Below are 21534 nucleotides of genomic sequence, written 5' to 3'. Positions count from 1 at the left end.
GAGATTTCTCTGGGCCACCCATTCAAAATGTCCAATATTCCAGTACCTGCCCTTTTCATGCTCCCACAAATCCATGTGCACACTCTCCATGGGCTCCCTGACAATTGAGTGTTACCATAGTCTTTGATCTGTATTCTATCATTTCACACATGTGCATGGCTGACTCTGTCACATTAGATACTTTTTCATTCTCTCAATGACAACACTCATCTTTCTATCATTCACTTAATAACTTTTCCACACACCTTTAGAATGTCCCAAATGGTCATTACCCCAGCATTAGAAGAACATATTGATACTATTGAAACAGCTGAGGAATTTGCAGATGTACCTAAGAGGTGTGAGAAGATGCCAGCTCCTGTAGCTTTTGTTGGGTATCCCTGGAGTCTAATAATCTCTGTTATGAATTTGGATTGCTCTCTGTTTTTTTGAGACAGGGTGGAAGAGTGGATAGAAAGCTGTACTTGGAGTTAGGAAGAATTGAGTTTGAATCTTTTTTTGCAAACATTTTCTCTGTGATCCTGGGCAAGTCATTCAACTTTGATTCTTATTTCCTTCATCTATAAAATGGGAATAAAGGTACCATTTATCTCACATCGTGAGTGCGAGGGTCAAATGAGTTAAAGTGCTTTGAAAATTCTAAAATACTGTAAATGTGAGCTACGATTGTTCTGATTCTTAAAATGGGAGACATACACTGTCAATGTTCTTTAAAAAATAAACAAACCTTTACCTTCCCTCTTAGAATCACTACTGTGTATTGGTTTCAAGGCAGAAGAGTGGTTAGGGCTAGGCAATGGAGGTTAAGGGACTCTCTCCCCTCCCACCCCGCCAGGGTCACACAGTTATGAAGTGTCTGAGGTCAAATTTGAACCCAGGACTTCCCATCTCTAGGCCTGGCTTTCAATCCCCTGAAACATCCACTTGCCTCCATTTTTTTCTATATTCTTTGACAGTTGAAGTTCACCTCTCTAATAACACTTTTTACTTTGGTATTGTTCTTTGCATCATTCCTGACTCCTCATGGCTGTAGTGTAATTCAGAGTCATTTGAAGCACGGTTCTTTCTTTGAATGTTTGCAAAAATTAGATGTTTGGCATTGAAATTTTGACTTTAATTTTATTATCATTTAACATTTTAATAACAAATTTCCACATAAGTTTTCTGAAGCTATATGGATCCAAATTGTCTCCTTCCCTTCTTCCCTCTCCCTTTCTGGAGCTGACAAGCAATTTAATCTGGGCTATTTCATGTAGACATTGAAATTTTGAAATTTAAACACTATATACTTTGAAATCTCAAGCATGATATTTTTCTCTGGTTGTGATCTATGTAGCCAATCCATAATTTCTTTGTCATGTTATGATTAAAGTTCTCTGGAGACTGTATCTTAATTTATAAATATTTATTTAATAATAAAAAGTGGGTCAGAGAAAGAAAATATTCCAGCCATATATGGCTGTTCCTTTCCCAAGTCTCCTCACCTTGCCACTCTTCCCTGAGTTGGCTGCCCATGGTCCCACTACAGATGCACCTTCTTACGTGGTGATTCCAGACCAGACAAATGATTTCTTCTCTCCACCCAAACTTATACATTGGGTGACGTCACTTTCCTGGGTCTCTCTATTTGGCCAGATCAGAGGCCATTTTTCCAGATGTCGGGAGTCAAGAGGGACAAGAGGTAAGCATCTTCCAGGTGCCAGGGAGCTATGAAGCTTCTGACATCCTCCCAGAGTGCTCATGTGACTCCCTTATACAGATCAGCCTCAGGCCATGTTCTGAATTTCTTAACACAATCAAAAGGTAGGGTTGTTGTAACATCTAAAGAATAGGGGTTCAGCTGAGTAGTTATTTGAATCAAAAAATTCTGGACAGTTTTCCAGCATTTTTTCCCACCATGGTATTCAAGTTTTACAGTTTATCATATTTTTTGAAACTTATCATCTTTACATTATCATCGTACATTTTGTCTTTAGAGTCAGGCATTTTGACTTATTTAGAATTCATGTATTCTTTCAAATTATTTTACTTCTGTGAAATTCTTTCTCACTTATGTATTTTTTAAGTTATAAATTCATCATCCTTTTTTCAAAATTTCTTGAAGAAACTGATCAAGCATTTATTAACCATCAACTATGTGCCAAGCACTGTGCTGGATCCTGGGGAAGTACAAAGAAAGAAGCAATCCTTACTCCCAATGCACTTGTATTCTAATAAGGGAGACCACAAATACATACACAATTATATATAGCATCAATGGAAATCTAATAACATATATGAGAGAAAACTTCATTCATTGTCTGAACCTTGTCCTCCATGGCTGGAAAGCTAGACCACCTCTACCAGCTGCTTAGCAACCATTAATTAAGGATATAGGTTTTGCTAACTGGAAACCTAGTCAAATCCACAGATGAATACAAGGAGTTTTCTCACAGTCATATGTCTCAAGCAATCCATTTGTCTTTCTGAAAATTGGCCCCATACTGATTAATCAGTTACTCTATGAGGTAGTGATAGAGAGGGAGTACTCTTGAGGCCTGGGGGATGGCAAGTGCAACTCACCAATTTAGGAAATGGATGCCAGGCTCCACTAGCTGTTATGGGTTCTAAATTGTCTAATTTATTGTTTGTTTCATTAGTTCTGCTTTGAAAGCTTGGATTTCTGACCTAATTTCCATTCAGATATGTACCATCATCTCTGGGGAATCTGAAGTAGAGTGCCAGGCCTGGAATTAGGAAGACCAGCCTCAGACTTGCTAGCTGTCTCCTTTCCCCACTAGCTGATTTTGTGGCATCATATTGTCCTGTCTCCCATTCCCTCAGTTGCTTTCTCTTTTTCTTGATTGGACAGAATCAATGCCTTCCATTTCTTATCAGTAATTTCTAGTATTAGGGAATCTAGATGGCACGGTGGATAAAGTTCTGGACCTTGAGACAAGAAGAATTGAATTCAAATGCAGTCTTAAGATACTAATTAGCTATGTGATCCTAGGCAAGACACAACTTCTATTTGCCTCAGTTTTCTTATCTGTAAAATGGAGAAAATAATAGCACCTGCTTCCCAGAGTTGTGGTGAGGGTCAAATATGCCAATAGTTGTAAAGCACTTAGCACACAGTGCCTGGCACGATGTAAACTCAAAACAAATGCTAGCTATCATTATTTTTTTTTTTCTGTAGGAGGATTCAGACTGAGTCACTGCCAGGTGAGGACTGGGAAGGCTCATGATGCCTGTTCTTGATATACAAGATGTGTGAAGAAGGGGTGGAATAAATGGGAGCTTTAAATATTTAAATTCTTCCATGTTATTGCAGGTGGCTTTTATTTTATACGATGTTCCTCTCTTTTTTATTTTGTTGGTTCAGCCATTGTTATTGTAGATTTGGTTTCTCTTTCCTGCTTTTGATGATGATGATGATGATTTTTTTAGGTTGGAGCTTATTGGGGTAAACAAGTACTCCACCATCTTGCTCATCATGGGCAGCACTATTCCTATGACCAGAGGGGGAAGAAAAAGCTGACAAATCGAGAATTCCTTTCACCATTTTACATCTCTCCTGATTTTCTGAGGCTTCTAAAATAAGGCACTAATTTAGCTGAAAGTATCCATTTGGGGTCAAAATATTGATAACCTGCCTGCATGAGCTTTGTAAGAAGACATTAAACTCTTGACTATTCCTCAGGAAAATTGAGACAGAGTAGACTTATTTCACTGAAATGTAGTCTATCCTGCCTAGTGCTCTTTTCATTGTGAGTTATGGGTTGGAATGGTCTGTTATTTCCCACTGAGTTAGGCTCCATAATTCAAACTGTCTCCTGAAAGGGAATCTTATATGTTGAGGCTCAATATCGGAAACGAGTTGTGGTGCCTCATTTTTCTGCATTATCCCATTAAAGGTATGAGCCATGTGCATCTTAGGCTGAGCTGAGGAGACAGCTCCCTAGGTCTGAGTAGCAGAAAGAAGAAACAAAGAAAAGGGGACCCATCCAGAAATCAACTGTCAACTCCCATAAGCAAGTGAGTGTTCCTGACAACATAGGGCTACGGAAAGACCCCAGAAAGAGTATGAAACAGCATCAAAATGGATGTTTGTAGGTTGGGTTTTCCTAAACTGTACTTGTGATTTTTATTGATGCTTATGGAACTCCAGCTGAGGAAACTCCCTTTACCAATACAGGTCTGCAACTGTTCTGCAACTCATAGCTTAAGGCAGGTCTTGAACTCAAGTCTTTTTGATTCCAAAGCCAGTACTCCCAGTTCAAATCCCAGCTATGCAGGAGGTCTGATTCTCCCAGTCTTTAATGCCTTTTCCTTTCAGATTGCTTATTCCACATACATTAAAAAACAAAAACAAAAACAAAACCTCTTACTTTCCATCTTCGTAACAACTCTGAGACAGAAGGGCAAGGACTAGGCAATTGAAATTAAGTGACTTGCCCAATGTCACACAGTTAGGAAATGTATGAAGTCAGTTTTGAACCCAGGGCCTCCTGCCTCTAGGTTTGGCTCTCTATCTACGGAGCCACTTAGCTTGCCCCATATATACTGAGCTATTACATATTGTCTTCCTCATCAGAAATTAAATTCCTTCTGGGGAGGGACTGTTTTTGTCTTTAGTTGCATCTTAGTACTTAGCATAGTGTCTGACACATATTGTAGTGGAGTAGTAGTGGGTGAAAGGGATGAATGGGGAATTATAGGGTTGAAGAGGGATAACTGCCTGACACAAATACAAATGGGGAATCACACCCACTCCCACAAACACAGGACACAGTTGGGAGTGAGTGATGACAAGGTTAGGAATGGCAGTTAAACCCAACTGTCTTCCTTAATTAAGCCAGGGAATAAACAAATCAGTCAGTGGGTCCTTGACTGGTTGTAGAGAAGGAAAGTAATCTGGAAAGTATGAAAAACTATTTAATAAAGTTTTGGGAAGGAAAGTGGGATTGGGTTTGTCTAAGCTAAGTTAAGGGATCAGCCAACTGCCAATAGATTGTGCTGGCTTCCCAGGCTAAAGCACAAGCAGGCAGGCAAGCAACCTAACTGGGAATCAGAAGTGACTGTTGTGGGCTTTGGAGTCAAAGGGGAAATTCTCACGCTCCTGGAGATGATGTATCAAGCTGAGACCACATTTTTCAGGAAGATGAATAAATCCTTGTCAGCCAATAATCCAAAGACTGGGTTAGAGGCACTCTGTGATTATTAGTCCACCCAATCACAAAGACAAGCCCTTCCCACAGTCTTGATGCTTGCCAGATGTTTCTCCAAGATCTCCAAAGACAGGATTCAAATTGCTAGATGGATCCAATATGTCATACACCCTGCTCCTTGCTTCTGGCAGTTCAGAGTCCCAACAACAACAACTTCTCCTGCATTCTATTCTCCTGCATCACTTCCAGCAAAGCTCACATCCTGCTGTCTATGCACTGCTATTTCCTCTCTACCTATCTCTGTGTCCTGCCTTATATTTGCCTATAACAATATAAACACTTAACAAGTGTTGGGAAAGTGATGAATGTTGGAGGAGATATGGAAAAATCAGAACATTAATACACTGCTGGTGGAGCTGTGAACTGATCCAGTCAATCTGGAGAGCAATCTGAACCTTAAAAGGGCCATAAAACTGCACATACCTTTGACCCAGCAATACTACTACTAGGTCTGTATCCTAAAGAGTTAGGGGAAAAGAACCTATTTGTACGAAAATATTTATAGTATTTATAGTAGTGTTTTTTTTTATTTTTGTGGTGCCAAAGAAGTGGAAACTGAGGGGTTGTCATTAATTGGGAAATGGCTGAATAAACTATAGCATATGATTGTAATAGAATGCTATCATGTCATAAGAAATGACAACCAAGATGATCACAAAAAACCAGGAAAGACTTATATGAAGTGATACAAAGTGAAGTGAGCAGAACCAGGAGAATGCTGTACATAGTAACAATAATGTATGATGACCAGCTCTGAATGACTTAGTTATTATCAGCAAGGCAAGCATCCAGGATAATTCCAAGGGACTCATGACAGAAAAAGACTATCCATTGCCAAAGATGGAGCAGATGGACTCTGAATGCAAATTTAAATATATCATTCTTTACTTTATTTCTGCCATGAATTTTTCTCTAGCATAAGCATTATGTGTCTTCTTTTATAACAGAATGAACATGGAAATACATGTTAGATGATAATACATGCACAATTCATGATACTAACTGCCCTCAAGGGCAGGGGTGAGAGGGAGAGAATACAGATTGCAAAATGTCAGAAAATGAATCTTAAAAAATTGCATTGACATGTAGTCTGGAAAAAATTATTATAATTAAAAAGTTTTGATGGACTCATAAAATTTTTAGTGGATATATGTGGTTGTTGCTGCTAAGTAGTTTCAGTTGTGTCTGATTCCTTATGACCATATTTAGAGTTTTCTTGGCAAATATACTGGAGTGGTTTGCCATTTCCTTCTCCAGCTCATTTTCCAGATGAAGAAACTGAGGTAAATAGGGTTGAGTGACTTGCCCAGGGACACATAGCTAATAAACCTTTGAGGCTGGGTTTGAATTCAGGTTTTCTTTCTTAACCCCCGGCCTGGCCCTCTGCCCACTATGCCACCTAACCACCCTAGGATATATGTAATACCTGGATTAATTAATTAATTAAGTTGGAGCTTAAATCATTTGATGCTGATTGTGTTCAAGTTTAAGGAAAGAAAATATGGGAGAGAATTGCTCAAATGAAAACTCTAGGCTGTAAACTGGGTCTCCTTTATTCTCTGGGCTTTGTGACAATAGACATAGCAGCTGAGCTTCTCAGCCTGGTAAAAGGATTTGACACCAAAACCAAGATTGCTCCCACAACAACTCTACTGCTCTGAAAAGGACTTTGGGCATTTTCAGACAGAAGTGTGGTGAGGAAAGCAAGGCTCTTAGGGAAGGAGATAGACAGTTACAACCTCTTCTTTTCCTGGATTCCTGGAAGAAGAATCTTGCCTCAAAAGCCAAAGCATAGCCAGCAGAGGACTGCCTTTAATAAGGTTTGAAAAGCTCACAAAAGCCTAGAACTGGGGAATTGAAATATTTGTTTCTAAGTTTGAGGATGATCAAAAATTGGTTTCAAATACTTCTGTGATAGGGAAAGAGAGAGATTTTATCTCTTATGTAGCCTTGAAGATACCTTCAAAGAGGTCACATTCACAAATGTTTTTGTGAGAATGAAAAATTCACTTTGGCCATGCCCCCTGCTCTTTTGGTCACTCACAGGATCCATGGAATGCAAGATGGATACAGGTCTTCTAGACAATCCCTTCATTTTATAGCTGAGAAATGGGGCTCAGAGAGGTTAAGGGTTTTGTGCAAAGCCACAAAGGAAGTAAGTAGCAGAGTGAGGATGTGAACTCAGGAGCTGTGACTCTGTCTATGTTTTAAGGAAAGAAAGTATTTTTTTCTCCCCAGGAACATGTTTATTTGTAAAAGGAAGGTGGCTAGACCTCTAAGTGCTTACTCTGGTACCATGCTGCCTAATCCATCCCATCTTTTTTGCATCAGGGCTGATGACAATTTATCCTTCTCTGGTAATCTTAAGACCAAAATATGTAAGAAAAGGGGTAACAAGTCAGGTGAATCCTTTGAAGCTCCATAATCTTTCCCCCTGATTATTTCTTCCTTATATCTTACTGTTATAGGAAAGTAAAATTGACTTGATCATTTCGGGAAACTTGGGAGAGGGAAGAGAAAACATCCATCATTTTGAAATGTTTGCCTATGTTCAATTCTCTGCCTTAAAAATGAATAACAATTTCAGTTGGATTGAACAAAGTTGTGGGGTGGAAAGGACAAACAACCTTGCCAAGAAGTATTCTGGGAGAGACTACAACTGTGTTCATTTTTATTTGGAAGCCTAGAGGGCCAGTGAAGTCCAAGATCTAGAAATATTTCCTCCTTCTCTGCATTAGAGATACATGTAACTGATGGAGTCATCCTGCCTGCGCTGGAGGTGGCAAAGGGCAGTGTTGAGTGGTGAGGGAAGATATCTCCACCTTGCACTTCTCTGCCCTCCATTATCTCAACCCTCACATCCTTCCTAGCTTAGTAATTGAATAACTCTGAGATGAGCATCTATATGGTAGTGGGGTGCTGGCCCAGTCATGACATTTTGGGGATATAAGCAACAGGCTCCGAGGCATTCTTTTATCTTATTCAAATATAAACGATATATTGTTTATGATCAGATCTGAATTTCCCCAACCCCCCCCTGAAACCAGTCTTCTTTTTTTTTTCTATTTGATATTCATTACATTGTGGTGACACCTGCTGGCTGAGAGACTGTTGATGCTGGGTCAAGGATTTTGGGTAGAACAGCACAGGATAGTGGGCAAAGGGATATTTTCTGAAATGGGAACAAGGAAAGTTTATTACACTTTTTCATTGAGAGCTAACAAGATCTAAAGAAATTGTGTCTGGGATCCTTTCCCTCTTTCTTATTGCTACTCTGTATTTTTCCTCATCAGTTTTAATGCCCTAGGGGGCTTAGGATGGGTGGGGTGGGGTGGAGTGGTAGGGAGACCTAGAGGATCATGTGTTCAAGTCAACAATTTCTTAGGCTATGGAACATCTATCTCCCAGAATTATTTTATGATAATGCTGCTGTGGTCTCCTACTGGGAAAATTCATTATATATATATATATATATATATATATATATATATATATAATCTGCCAAACACTTTTACAAATATTATCTCATTTGGTCCTCACAACCCTGGGTTATTATCTCCATTTTTACCATGGAGGACATTGAGACAAAGAGGTCTCAAGGTCACAGAGCTCCTAAGTGTCTGAACTGGATTTGAATTCAAGTCTTCCTGACTCCAGATCGTACTCTATCCATACTAGCTGCCTCTGGCTTTTGAAGGTTGATCTGTATACCACACTTTGGAGTTTGTAGACTGGCTAGGCAGGGATCAAATCATCTGCAGACCAGGTATAGCCTATATATCTATGTCTGGTTATGAAGTCATCAGAGAATCTTTGAGATGATGGATGATATATTTGGCCTATCTTTTGTATGCAGTCTTGTAACTACAACAGATTTCCATATTCTCTAATGTACAGATTTATCCTGTTCTGTACTTATTTTCTATCTTCCACTATTCATCTCACTATATATGTATATAGAGACAGATACAGAGAAAATCAAACACAGAGAAACAGAGATGAGACAGAAAGAAATAGAGAGGGGGAGAGAAACAGAGATAGAGAAATAATACAGAATATCTAACTATGTACAAGGCATATATCTATATAGCTATGCAGAGGAAGATAAATGCTAATTAAAAATAGAATGTGCATGTTGATATAGAGATGTGTATCTTGCATGTGTATAATAGTTAAAAACAACAACAACAACAAAAAAAACCTCTTACCTTCTGACTTAGAACCAATACTGTGTGTTGGTTCCAAGACATAAAAACAGTAAAGGGCTAGGCAATGGGGGTTAAGTAACTTTCCCAGGGTCATACAGCTAGGAAGTGTTTGAGACGAGATTTTAACCCAGGACTTCTCATCTCTAGGCTTGACACTCTATCCACTGAACTCCCCAGCTCTCCTCCTCCTTTGTCTTTTAAGAGATAAAGATAAGAAAGAAGAATGGGTTCCTCAATACCAACCTTTTGCTTGAAAAGGTGGGAGACCCTCAGTTATTTTTGATAAACATACAGTATCACCTAGAGATGAGCATTCTGGGGTCCAAAGACCCTGTGGCTCATGTGGCTGCATATTCGATGTATCCTTTCTTTCCTGTTTTTTAAATCATTCACCACCTGATATCTGTGGTGAGTGTGCTAATGATGCTTTCTTCCAAGTCCTGAAAGAACTTTGTCTTCTGGTCCAATGTTCAATCTGAGGAGGTAGGAGTGAGTGAAATATTAGATCAGCCTTTAAGTTTGAAAATGCTTTTCAGTGGCAGAAACACTATAATCATCAACAACAAATAATTATTGAACACCTAGTAATTTAGGTTTATTAGTAAAGGTGACAGAATGATTTTGAATTCTTTATATGTTGTAGGAAATTTTGTATATAAAGAAAAAGAAAAAATGAAATAATGTCCCCAAGGGCCTTCTGAATCTAGAGGAGACAAACTTTTGTTAACAAAGTGTCTGTTAGAGTTGGTTTCTTAGGAGCAAGTGGAAAGGACATTATCTAGCAAGTCTTCCATTTCCTCAGATGAGCAAACCAAGGCCCAGAGAAGTTAATGATTTGTCTAAGGATACACAGGCAAGTAGCAGAATTGGGCTTTAAATCCAGGTCTTTTTATTCCTAATTCAAGGATGCAACAACAACATATATTACTCAGAGCATAATTCAACCATTTCAAGTGATTACAGTGCCTCATGATTTCTATATTTTGCTTTTTTGACCTAGCCTGGTCATAGCAATGATTCTTTCTGAGTGCAAAATATTTGATCAAGAATGAAATATCAAAATATACCATTTTTTCTGGTAGGGAAATATGACTCATTTTATTACAGTTTCCAAGAATGGTGTGGTGAAAATGAAGAACTACTTATAAGATGTTATGAATTGCTTACTATTTATACTTAATTTATCATGTAGTATAATAAAGATCTGTACTTAGCTGGCTCAGTGGATGGAGTGCTGGATCTGGAGTTAGGAAAACCCAAATTCAAATCCAGCCTCAGACATTTACTAGATGTATGACGCTGGGCAAGTCACTTAACCACTTAAAGCACTGGAGAAGGAAATTGCCATTCCAGTATCTATGCTAATAAAATCCAATGGACAGTATAGGTTTGATAAGGTCCACCGGGTCACAAAGAATTGAATTTATGACTGAAAGACTAAGAAACAACAATGAAAACAATGACAATATTAAATGTATCAGATTAATTTGTATACAAATTATTTGATTATAACACTAAACTATTCTCTACCCTTAAGTCATAACAATTTGTTGCTTGAACTTTCAGATACAGCTATCACATTCATCCTAGCCTTCTTCCTTTGGGCTAAATAGTCCCAGTTCCAAAAATGGATCCTTCTGCAGAATAGTCCTTCTGCCATTTTGGTCACTCTTTTCTGGAAGAGTATAGTTCAGATTGTTTTCAGAATGGTTGGATTAGTTCACAACTCTGTCAACTGTGCACCCAATTTTCCATATCCTCTCCAGCACTTGTCATTTCCCCCCCTTTTTTAGCCAATCTGACAGGTATAAGGTTGTACCTTGGAATTGTTTTGATTTGAATTAGAATTATTAGTGAATTAGAGCATTTCTTCATTGATTGCTTTAATTTTTTCCTCTGAAAAGTACTAGGTTGGCTTTTTGTGATTATCATTTCCTTTTTTAAAGGCTCATGAACCATTTCTTTCAAAACATGTTCTAAGATTTTGACAGGAACTGTTTGAATCAAATCAAGAGTCAAGCTCACTGTAATGTAATGTAAATGATGTAAAGAATCCATATTTCCCCTTCTTTGAAAATTGGGCTCATGTTTGATCATATTTAGTTCTGTGGGATTTTTCAAAGATCACTAACAGTGGTTCAGTTTCTACAAATTCTTTCAGTGCCCTGTCAAGATCTGGTAATATGAACTCATTGAAATAACTAGGCACTGGCTTTCTTATTTTCTCACTTATATTTCCAATTAAAAAAATTAATATAATTTATTTACAAGAATCTCAGTCCCTTCTTCTGTCCCGCATCATTGAAGGCATCATCCAGCAAACAGATATGTTCATATAGATTCTGTCTTTCATGCTTCCATTTTTTAGTTCATTCTCTGGAGAAGACATTTACAAGGATTTAATTTCTTCAAGTATTAAATCTGTAGCTGTTTATAATATTCTCTTGATTCTACTCATTTCACTATTCATTATCCCATATAATTCTTTCCAAATTTTTTGAACAATTATCCTCCTCATTGTTTCTTATGGTGCAGTCATATTCCTTCACAATCATATACCACAATTTGTTTAGCCATTCCCTAATTGATGGATATCCTCTCAATGTCTAGTTCTTTGCTACCATAGAGAGAGATGCTATAAATCTTTTGTAACATAGGTTCTTTTGTATTTTCCCTGATCTTCTTGGGAAACAGACCCAGCAATAGTATTGATGGGTCTATTTCCAATTTCTTGATTAGCATATTTGTTCTGTCTTTTCTAGCCTAAAGAACTGGAGAAAACAGAAAACAAAATGAATATAATCAGATCATAGATTTGGAGCATGGGGAGACCTTCTAAGTCCTTCTATTTATAAGCCAGGAAATGAAGGCCCAAAGGAGCTAATTAATACAGGTAATAAGTAGCAGAGATGAGACTTGAACTCAAGATCTCCTAATAAATCCATTCCAACTAGTGCTACCTTCTCCCTACTATCTGCCATCATCCCACTCAACCTTTGAGCTTTGTCTTGCTCAACAAAGTGTAAAACAAACCTTTTTTTTTCAGTGCCTTTCAGTGCTTATTGCCAACCTTTCTTGGCCCAAGTTTGAGTGTTTCCAACACCTTGCTCATAGGACTGTATTCTCCCTTGTGTTGATCCTCTGTTGCATGTATCAACTATTCCATCTTCTCTTCAAATCTCTTAAAAATAGGAGCTAGAATTCTCAGGAGGCTGTAGCAGCTCTTGCCCTACCCAGGCAGTGAAAACTTACAAACTGAGTGAAGCAAACCCTGGTCTCTGAGTAATACTTACAGTGCCATTATATGCTAACAAACTAACATGATTAATATTAGAGCATCCAGGGGAGTATAAGTTCCTTGAGAGCGGTTGGATTATTAAAATTTTTTTTGTATCACTAGAACCTTGCACGTAATATATGTTTATTAAATGTTTCTTGAATTGAATTTTTAAAAAGTTAGTTTTCTGTGTTCATGTTTTTCTCTGAGACAGCTATTCCTTTCTTTTCTTTGAAATACAATTTTCTTTGAAATTATGAACTTAAATATGAATACTTCAATATACAAAGAACAGAAAATGGCTTGCATGTGAAGCTGTGAACTCATGTATAGCTTATTTTAAAAAGTGTATTTTACAGCAAGAAAGAAATGGCCCTTATCTAGGTCCCTTTCTAAGGTTCCTTTTGCTTTCTTTTATGTATTTATAATGTTTTGTTGACATTCTTTTCTTTTCTTTTTCATCATTATCATTATCCACCGACTCCCTTCCTTTGTGAGAAATAAATATAGTAAAGGAAAAAAAGTCAACATGTTGGCTGTATCTGAAAATGTATGTTTCATTTGGCATTGTTAGTCTATCACCTCTTTGCCAAATGGTGGAAAATCAGCTTCATCATTAATTTTCTGAAATTGTGATTGGTCACTGAATCCAACAGAACTGTTTTTTTTTAAACCCTCACCTTCTGTTTTATTATCAATTCTATGACAGAAGAATGGTAAGAACTAGGCAATGGAAGTTAAGTGAGTGAGGGAAGAAGTGTCTGAGATCAGGTTTGCACCAGGACCTCTCATCTCTAGGTCAGAAATGAAGTCTTTCAAAGTTGTTTTTATTTTCATTTGTTGTTTAGTCATTTTCCAATTATGTCCAATTCTTCATGATCCCATTTGTGGTTTTCTTAGCAAATGTCCTGGAGTGGTTTGCCGTTTTCTTCTCCAGCTCATTCGACAGATGAGGAAACTGAGACAAAGTTAAATGACTTGCCCAGGGTCGGAGGAGTCTTCCTGACTTCAGGTCTGGCACTCTATCCACTGCTCCACCTGGTTACTCTGAACTGAAGTGTTTTAGCAAAATAAACATGGCAACAACTGCATAAGGATTATCTTTAACTCCTATAAACAAAAGGGAACCACATTCTTTGGACTCACATGCCAATGCATTAAAGGAACAAATTTCTTTTTGGGGCTCAGTCATGCCTCCTAAATTGTCATTTACTTGAGCTGTTTCTAGGGCTGCTCCTGCTTCCTGAAGATCTTAGCTGCTCCTTGCTGAAGCTGGGCAAAGTGCCCCCTCTCCCTGCAACCTCTTCCTGACATGGGCTGTATCAGGTTAAGAGTTTCGGTTCTACTAGAATCAGACCTGGCAAGCTGCATGCCTCTGAGGCTAATCACCACATTCTGGGGAATGTCTTCATATCTGCCTCCCAGCTTCTCCCTTGGGGCTGCCTTCCCTGCTCTCAGGCTTCTCTTCCTTGCACTTCATTCATTCAACATTTATTTATTAGAAAAGAAATCTTTATCAATTGCATGATTACTATGGTTTTTTCTTTATCTCTTTTATTATTCAAAGATATTTTATTTTCCCAATTACATGTAATAATTACAGTTTTCAACATGTTTTCCAAAATTATATAATCTAAACCATCTTCTTCCCTCCCTCCTCTCAGAGATGGTGAACATTTCGATCTGGGTCATACATATATTATCATGCAAAAAATACTTCCATATTGGTCATTGTTGTGAGAGCACACTCATACAAAACCAAATCCCCCAAATAAAACATAAAAAAAACTAATATGGAAGATAGTATACTTTGATCTGCATCTTACTCCAATAGTTCTTTCTCTGGAAATGGAGAGCATCTTTGCCCCAAGTCCTTCAAAAATATCCCAGATCATTGCATTGCATAGCTAAATGATTACTATGTTTAGGGCACCAGGCTAAAGGTTAAGGGATGCATGAGAATAAATTATGAGGCAGTTAGGTGGCAAAGTGGACAAGCCTAGAGTCAGGAAGACCTGAGTTAAAATCTGACTTCAAACACTTACCGGCTGTGTACCCTTAGGCAAGTCTCTTAACCCTGTTTGCCTCAGTTTCTTCATCTGTCAAATGAGCTGGAGAAGGAAATGGCAAGCCACAATTTATCTTTGCCAATCCCAAACGAGGTCACAGAGTCAGACAGGACTGAAAAGACCGAACAAGAGCAAATAAGAGAGTCCCTGCTCTCTGGGATCCTACAATCACTTATAGTTGTTTCCATACTATTGTCACTGAATTGCTTAATTTTTCTCCCCAAGTGATGGTAAACTTCGGGAGGGCAGGCATGGCATATTTTTTACTGTACTTTCATTGTTCTGCCTTCTGTCTACCAGAGTTCCCAGAATTAGTAGGCCTTCAATAAATTCTTGATGATTGATTTACCTATAAGAATGAATCTTTTTTTATCATGTTTTATTGAAACCTTTTGTTTTTATATCATAATCACTTCTATTTTGTTTATTATTATTATTATTATTCCAAATTTACCCAAAATCAAAGAAAATGGACATTTGAATACACAGGAAAAAAAGCAGAACAGAAAAAGATGATTGTTTGTGGAGCTGCAAATTTCCATTATTTACTGGTTTTCTCCTTTCAAAGGATATAATAAGGTTAGCCCATCATTTTCAAAGCTTAAATGGCACAACTTCTTTTTTTTTTTTTAAACCCTTACCTTCCATCTTGGGCGTCAATACTGTATATTGGCTCCAAGGCCAATGGTAAGGTAGGCAATGGGGGTCAAGTGACTTGCCCAGGGTCACACAGCTGGAAAGTGTCTGAGGTCAGATTTGAATCTAGGACCTCCCTTCTCTAGGCCTGGCTCTCAATCCACTGAGCTACCCAGCTGCCCCAGCACGACTTCTTTTTAGCTTATTATTGTCACTTCTGGACATAGCCTTGGCCTTTGGGTTATAATAAAGAAGGTAGTCAAGTAGTACTAATGAAGAAAGGGACAGAATCTGCTAGAATATATAGTATTCTGCACTTGCAGGCCACCTCCTTTCTTTTGAGAGAAGAGAGATATGTTTCCTTCTAATGTCTCCAGGAACAAGGTTGAACATTACCAGAAAAGAATCTTTAATGATATCATTTCCAGACAGGGAGGGATAATTTTGTTCAGGGGAACTGGGGTCAAAAACCCTTAGACTAAATCACAAAGATAGCTATTTAATTCAATGACTGTTAAGGTAGTCTAAATATGGGAGACTTAATGAATTATGAATTAAACACACCTTCAGGAGACTTTTTTCTCTTAAAAACACTAATAAAACCATCAGATGAAAAAAGAAAGTACATTATTTGCCTTCTTTCTCTGGACTACCCTTATTTTCTCTGCCTCTCTCTGCCTTTTTATCTCTCCCCCTGCATTCGCTTTGTAGGGAACAGAAATAGAAAATACATGTGTAGGTGTTGCCATTTTCATCAGGAGATGAAGCTCTCTGACTTCCACTTCACAGATTGTTAGAGAAACTCACTTCTCTGAAAGTTGATAAAGGAAAAATTTCAGGCAATCAGTCACCTTGCCTACCCGCCTAAAGCTGGACTTAATGACACAAAGACTGTTCATTATGACTGCCCCCACCTCCGTCTCATCATCTCCTCTTATTCATACTCTTGTTCTGATGAAGAGAGACCACAAATACGATGACATTCAAAAACTAGGCACTAAGCAAAGGGCAGGCTTGATTTGTAATCAGTGTGGGTGACTGTGTCTTAAGGATGTAATCTGCATGTGTCAAAGTGGAGGATGGAGAGAATTATTTTGATCAGCCAAGTCATAACAGCAACAATCTATCCCAAGAACATTTGATTCCAGGAATCGTAGAATGGAAGAGACCTTAGGCATCCACTGGTCTAATTCTCTCATTTTACAGAAAAGGAAACCAAGATTCAAGACAGCCAAAAATGTTTCCCCAAAGTCACCACTGCCTTACTAGAAGAGTTGGAATTAGAAAACCTAGGTAGGACTCCTGACTCCCCATCCATTGTTCACCTACATATGTCAACCACCTGACAAGTTTATATCTTTTTTTGGTGTGGGAAACTTTAGCCACACTCCTGTTTCCAGAAAGAAGCATTGTCACTCCAATCCAAACCAATAAACATTTATTAAGCACCTACTATGTGTTAGACACTGTGCTAAGCTAGGGATACAATTAATAAAAAGAAAGATAGTACCTGTCCTCAATAATTCAACAGTGTGGCAGAATGACATGGGATCACTGAATTTCAGAATTGGTAGGGATTTCAGAGGCTTGCTAATGTAGCCAGAACCTACCCAGGAATCCTCCCTAGATGACCTTTCTTCCTCCCCTCCAACAGCTCATTTAACTTCTGAGGAATTATAATTATGAGATTCTCCCCCCCACACCACCTTTTTGGTTATCAGAAGGACATAAGTAACTACTGGATTTTACCACCTTGCTCATCTTTATAAAATCTTTATGAGAATGGTCTATTCACATATCAAGGATATTTCTGATGAAAATATGAGAGGGGAATAGGCAGGATGCTGTAAACAATTTACCATAAAAGACCACATTTTCCTGGACAAACAGTTTCCAGAAAGTGCAGAGAATACAAAATTCTCCTGACAATAATGAAATTATTGTACTCACTAGAGCAAAATGTAGCCTTAAAGGCCATCTCAAATAAGGTGTCTCAGGTGTATATATTAAAATCATACACATGATTCAGCCATACTGGTATTCTTTGTTTGATGATCCTCTGATTATCAGTAGAAAACAAGGCATAAAATAGGGAGACATATGCTTGTTAAAAGTGTTCTTCATGATTGTAGAGGTTTTCCAGTATAGAACCAATTCGAAAATGGACTTTCTATGGTTTCTGACATCATCTAGATGCTGCTGCTCATGGATGACATTGTGATGATTGCATGGAAGCAGCTAGATGCCTCAAGGTAAAAATACTGGAGTTGGAGTCAGAAAGACACGAGTTCTAGTCCTACCTCAAACACTTATTAGCTGGGTGATTTTGGGCAAAACACTTAACCAAGCTCATCTTCAGTATCCTTATCTTATAAAATGGAGAGAACTATATCACTTACCTAAAAGGGTTACAAGAATTGAATAATATACATAGTGCTTTGCACACATTAAGGTGCTATATAAATGCTCTCCATTATTATTATTTTCCAGAGCACTAGGGTTTCCTCAACAAGATCTACATTGACTCAAAAATATCTGATCTAACAATCCAAAGAGGAAAGGACAAGTGGATGAAGGATATCTGTTGTTTAGACAATGCAGTTAAATAGACATCCCACCAAGTTAGTTCTTTACTACATAAATTTTGTATAGACACAGCAAATGGGTAGTTAGCTGGGTCTAGTATTGAAATAGGGGAAGAGGATGGATTGTATGGCATTGGGAAAATTGGACAATACTTTCAACCATCCCAAGTTGCTCCCTAAAACAAAAATCAGACTTTAAACACTGGAGGAATCCAGTGATGCTATTTGACCATGAATCATGGAATACCACAGTCTCTGAAAAACAAATCTTCAGGTGACCTACAGGAAAATGTATGGGGTGATTCGTAATTATGGCAGATAAGAAGTAGCTAAAAGGATATCATCCAGATAATGTGGAATCAGAAGAGGAATATGGTGGGTTATTTGGGGCAGGATGTATGGTCGGTCAATCAATAAATATTTGTTAAGTGCTTATTATATCTTGCTATGTACCAGGCACTTGGGATACAAAAAGAGACAAAAGACAGCTCCTACTTTCAATTAACTTACCAGCTAATGGTAGAGACAACAAGCAAACAAATATGTACAAACAATCTATAAACGGGAAATAATTAACAGAGCAAAGGTGTTAGAATTGAATGAGAGGCTTCCTTTAGAAGCCTGTGGGATTTTAGTTGGGACTTGAATAAAGTCAGGGAACTCAAGAGATGGGGAAGAGGAGCATTCTAGGCAGGAGGACAACCTTTATGGGAAAAGGTATTATATCTGTAGTGTGATAATTAGATTAAGTCTACACTGCCCATCTTTAGTTTTAATCACCAAAGGTGAGAGCACCTCTAATTCTGGGAGGTCCGTAACCCATGTTTGCTAGAGTGAGTGACGAATCAGAATCAACTGACTGCCCTTTACGCAGTACTATGGGAATTGTCTATTGTGATTGGACATGCAAATCAGGAAGTGACCCCTTTAAAAAGAGGGAGTTGAGTGAGTAAGAGGTCTTCTGGTAAAGAGTGCTGCTAATGAAGGAGCTCTTCTGGTCCGTGGAGGAGTGCTGGCTGAAACGCTGAGACCTTGGTGAGACTGCTTCAATATCTTTGCTTCATTCACCTCCAAGCCTCTGACCCTCTGACTCTTGGCTGAGGGTTAATTAGATCTACCTGGATTAGTTAGAGGATCATAATAAATTACCTATTGGGTTAGATTCTTATTTCCTTATTTTCTCTCTCTCTTCTTAATTGTAAATAAACTTCCATAAAAGTCAATTTTGACTAGAGATTATTCTTAATTGAGGATTGATAATAGTTCAATCCTTTGGCAACAATCTTTTAATATATTGAACCCCCCAAAATCCCTTCCCCCCCTTACAGTAGTCAGATCACTTGGATTCAAATCAGAACCTTTCACCATTCATGTGGCCTTGGGTAAACCATTTAATCACCCTAGGCTTCATTTTCCTCATCTATGTAGTGAAGGGATTGGACATGATGATTTGTAAGATTTCTTCTTGCCTCTGTTCCCATGCTTCTGGGATTATGTAAGAGAGTAAGGGGGTAATAGATTTGTCATTGTTATTTGGGTAATAGGTTCGTCATTGTTATTGAGTCATGTCACTCACGTCTGACTCCTGGTGACTCCATTGGGGCTTTCTTGTCAAAGATACTGGAGTGGTTCACCATTTCCTTCTCCAGCTCATTTTACAGTTGGGGAATTGAGGCAAATGAGGCTAAGTGACTTGCCCAGGGTCTTATAGCTAATGAATATCTGAGGCCAGATTTTTTTTTAAACACTTACTTCCCATCTTAGAATTAATACTGTGTATTGATTCCAGGGCAGAAGAGTGGTAAGGACTGGGCAATGGGAGTTAAGTGACTTGTCCAGGGCCACACAGCTAGGAAGTGTCTGAGACTAGATTTGAGCCCAGGACCTCCCATCTCTAGGTCTGGCTCTCAATCCATTGAGCTACCCAGCTGCCTCAAAATACTTTGCTGAGGCCATATTTGAACTCAGGTCTTCCTGATGCCAGGACTGGTGCTCTATCCACTGCACCATTTATAGACAACTAGAATATTTCACTGGTACCCATAGAATGTTAAAAGGCATAGGGGGAAGGACTCTACTAGTTTGTGTAGATGTTCCATGTGGGATTAATGCAAGACATGGACAAGAGTTACCAAGCACAAGAAGGTGTGGATGGAATTGTCATGTTGGGAAATAAGACACATATTGTTTACACTAGAGAAAAATTCATGGAGGAGACAGAGTGAAGAGTGGCATGCTTCAATCTACATCCAGACTCTGTCTCTTCCTTCTGTGGTGATGGATGGCCTTTTTTGTCATGAGTCCGTTGGAATTGTCCTGGATCTTTGTGTTGTTGATAATAATTAAGTCATTCATAGTTGAGCATCCTACTTTATTGCTGTTATTGCATACATTCTTAAGTCTAGATTTTGATGCCCTTTCTCACAGATGTCCCTTGTTCTACTTTCTTCCACATTCCAGCCTCCTCCCATGTACACCCCAAAAGGAAGGAGCTTGTAAAGTCTCATTCAAGCTTTATTCAGGCTAGTTGTTACCTGGCTCCATATGCCTTGGCTCCCACGACCCACTTAGCTGATCATTTTCAGTCACTATCTTCTCACTCCTAATGGTTTGGTGGGACCTCAAAAGCTAGTGCTGGGTCAGAAAAATCTGAGATCAAATCCAAGCTCAGAGACTCACTAGCTGTGTGACCCTGGTCAAGTCACTTAATCCTGCTTTGACTTAATCAACTGGAGAAGGAAGTGGCAAACCACTCCACTATCTTTTCTTAAGAAAACCTCATGGAAAGCTATCGGTGTGCTATGTGTGGTCCGTGGGGTGACAAAAAGTCAGACCCAACTGGACAACAAAGGCAAAAACTTGAAGAAGATCTAAGCAGCTGAGAAAATCAGGTTTTATTTTCCTGCAAAGTACCTTCCCAAGTGGCCAACCAGCAGGCTCCACTAAGCAGGGAAGGCTGTTACAGCCCAGCTTTATTCTCTGCACTAGCTATTGCTTTGCTGCTAGGTAAAATCCTAGTGTTGAATTACAGATGCTAGCTAAACCCTGGGGCCTTGGCATTCATTAACTGACTGCTTCGTCCTCCACTGCCTGGTTATAGCTGAAGTAAACCATCACAAGGGAAGCTAAGCAAGAGAGTTTGAAGCCTCTCCTTCTCAGATGTCCCTCTCAGACCAGCAGAGGTGGGAAGAGAAGGCGTCCTTCACAAGCTTAGCAGGTCTTAGGAGAGCCTCCTGTACAGTAAGAGAGAACCAGGGGAAGGTCAGTCCTGCAGGTCATGAACCAGTGATTCCTAAATGAAGGAATGGGTTTTCTGGCTCCCATCATAGTCACAACGAGTCTACATTCTCATGTGTCAGATGTGTGCTGGTAAATGTTTAACAACAGTCTCTGAAAACACATCACACACTTAAAAAATTAAAAAACAAAACAAAGCCCTTACCATCTGTCTTAGAATCAAGACTAAGTATCCATTCTAAGAGAGAAGCTAGCAGTAAAGGCTAGGAAATTGGGGTTAAGTGACTTGCCCATGATCACATATCTAGAGAA

The sequence above is a fragment of the Gracilinanus agilis genome, chromosome 1 (genome assembly GCF_016433145.1).
Source record: "Gracilinanus agilis isolate LMUSP501 chromosome 1, AgileGrace, whole genome shotgun sequence".
Lineage (NCBI taxonomy): Eukaryota > Metazoa > Chordata > Mammalia > Didelphimorphia > Didelphidae > Gracilinanus > Gracilinanus agilis.
This window is presented reverse-complemented; position numbering follows the sequence as displayed.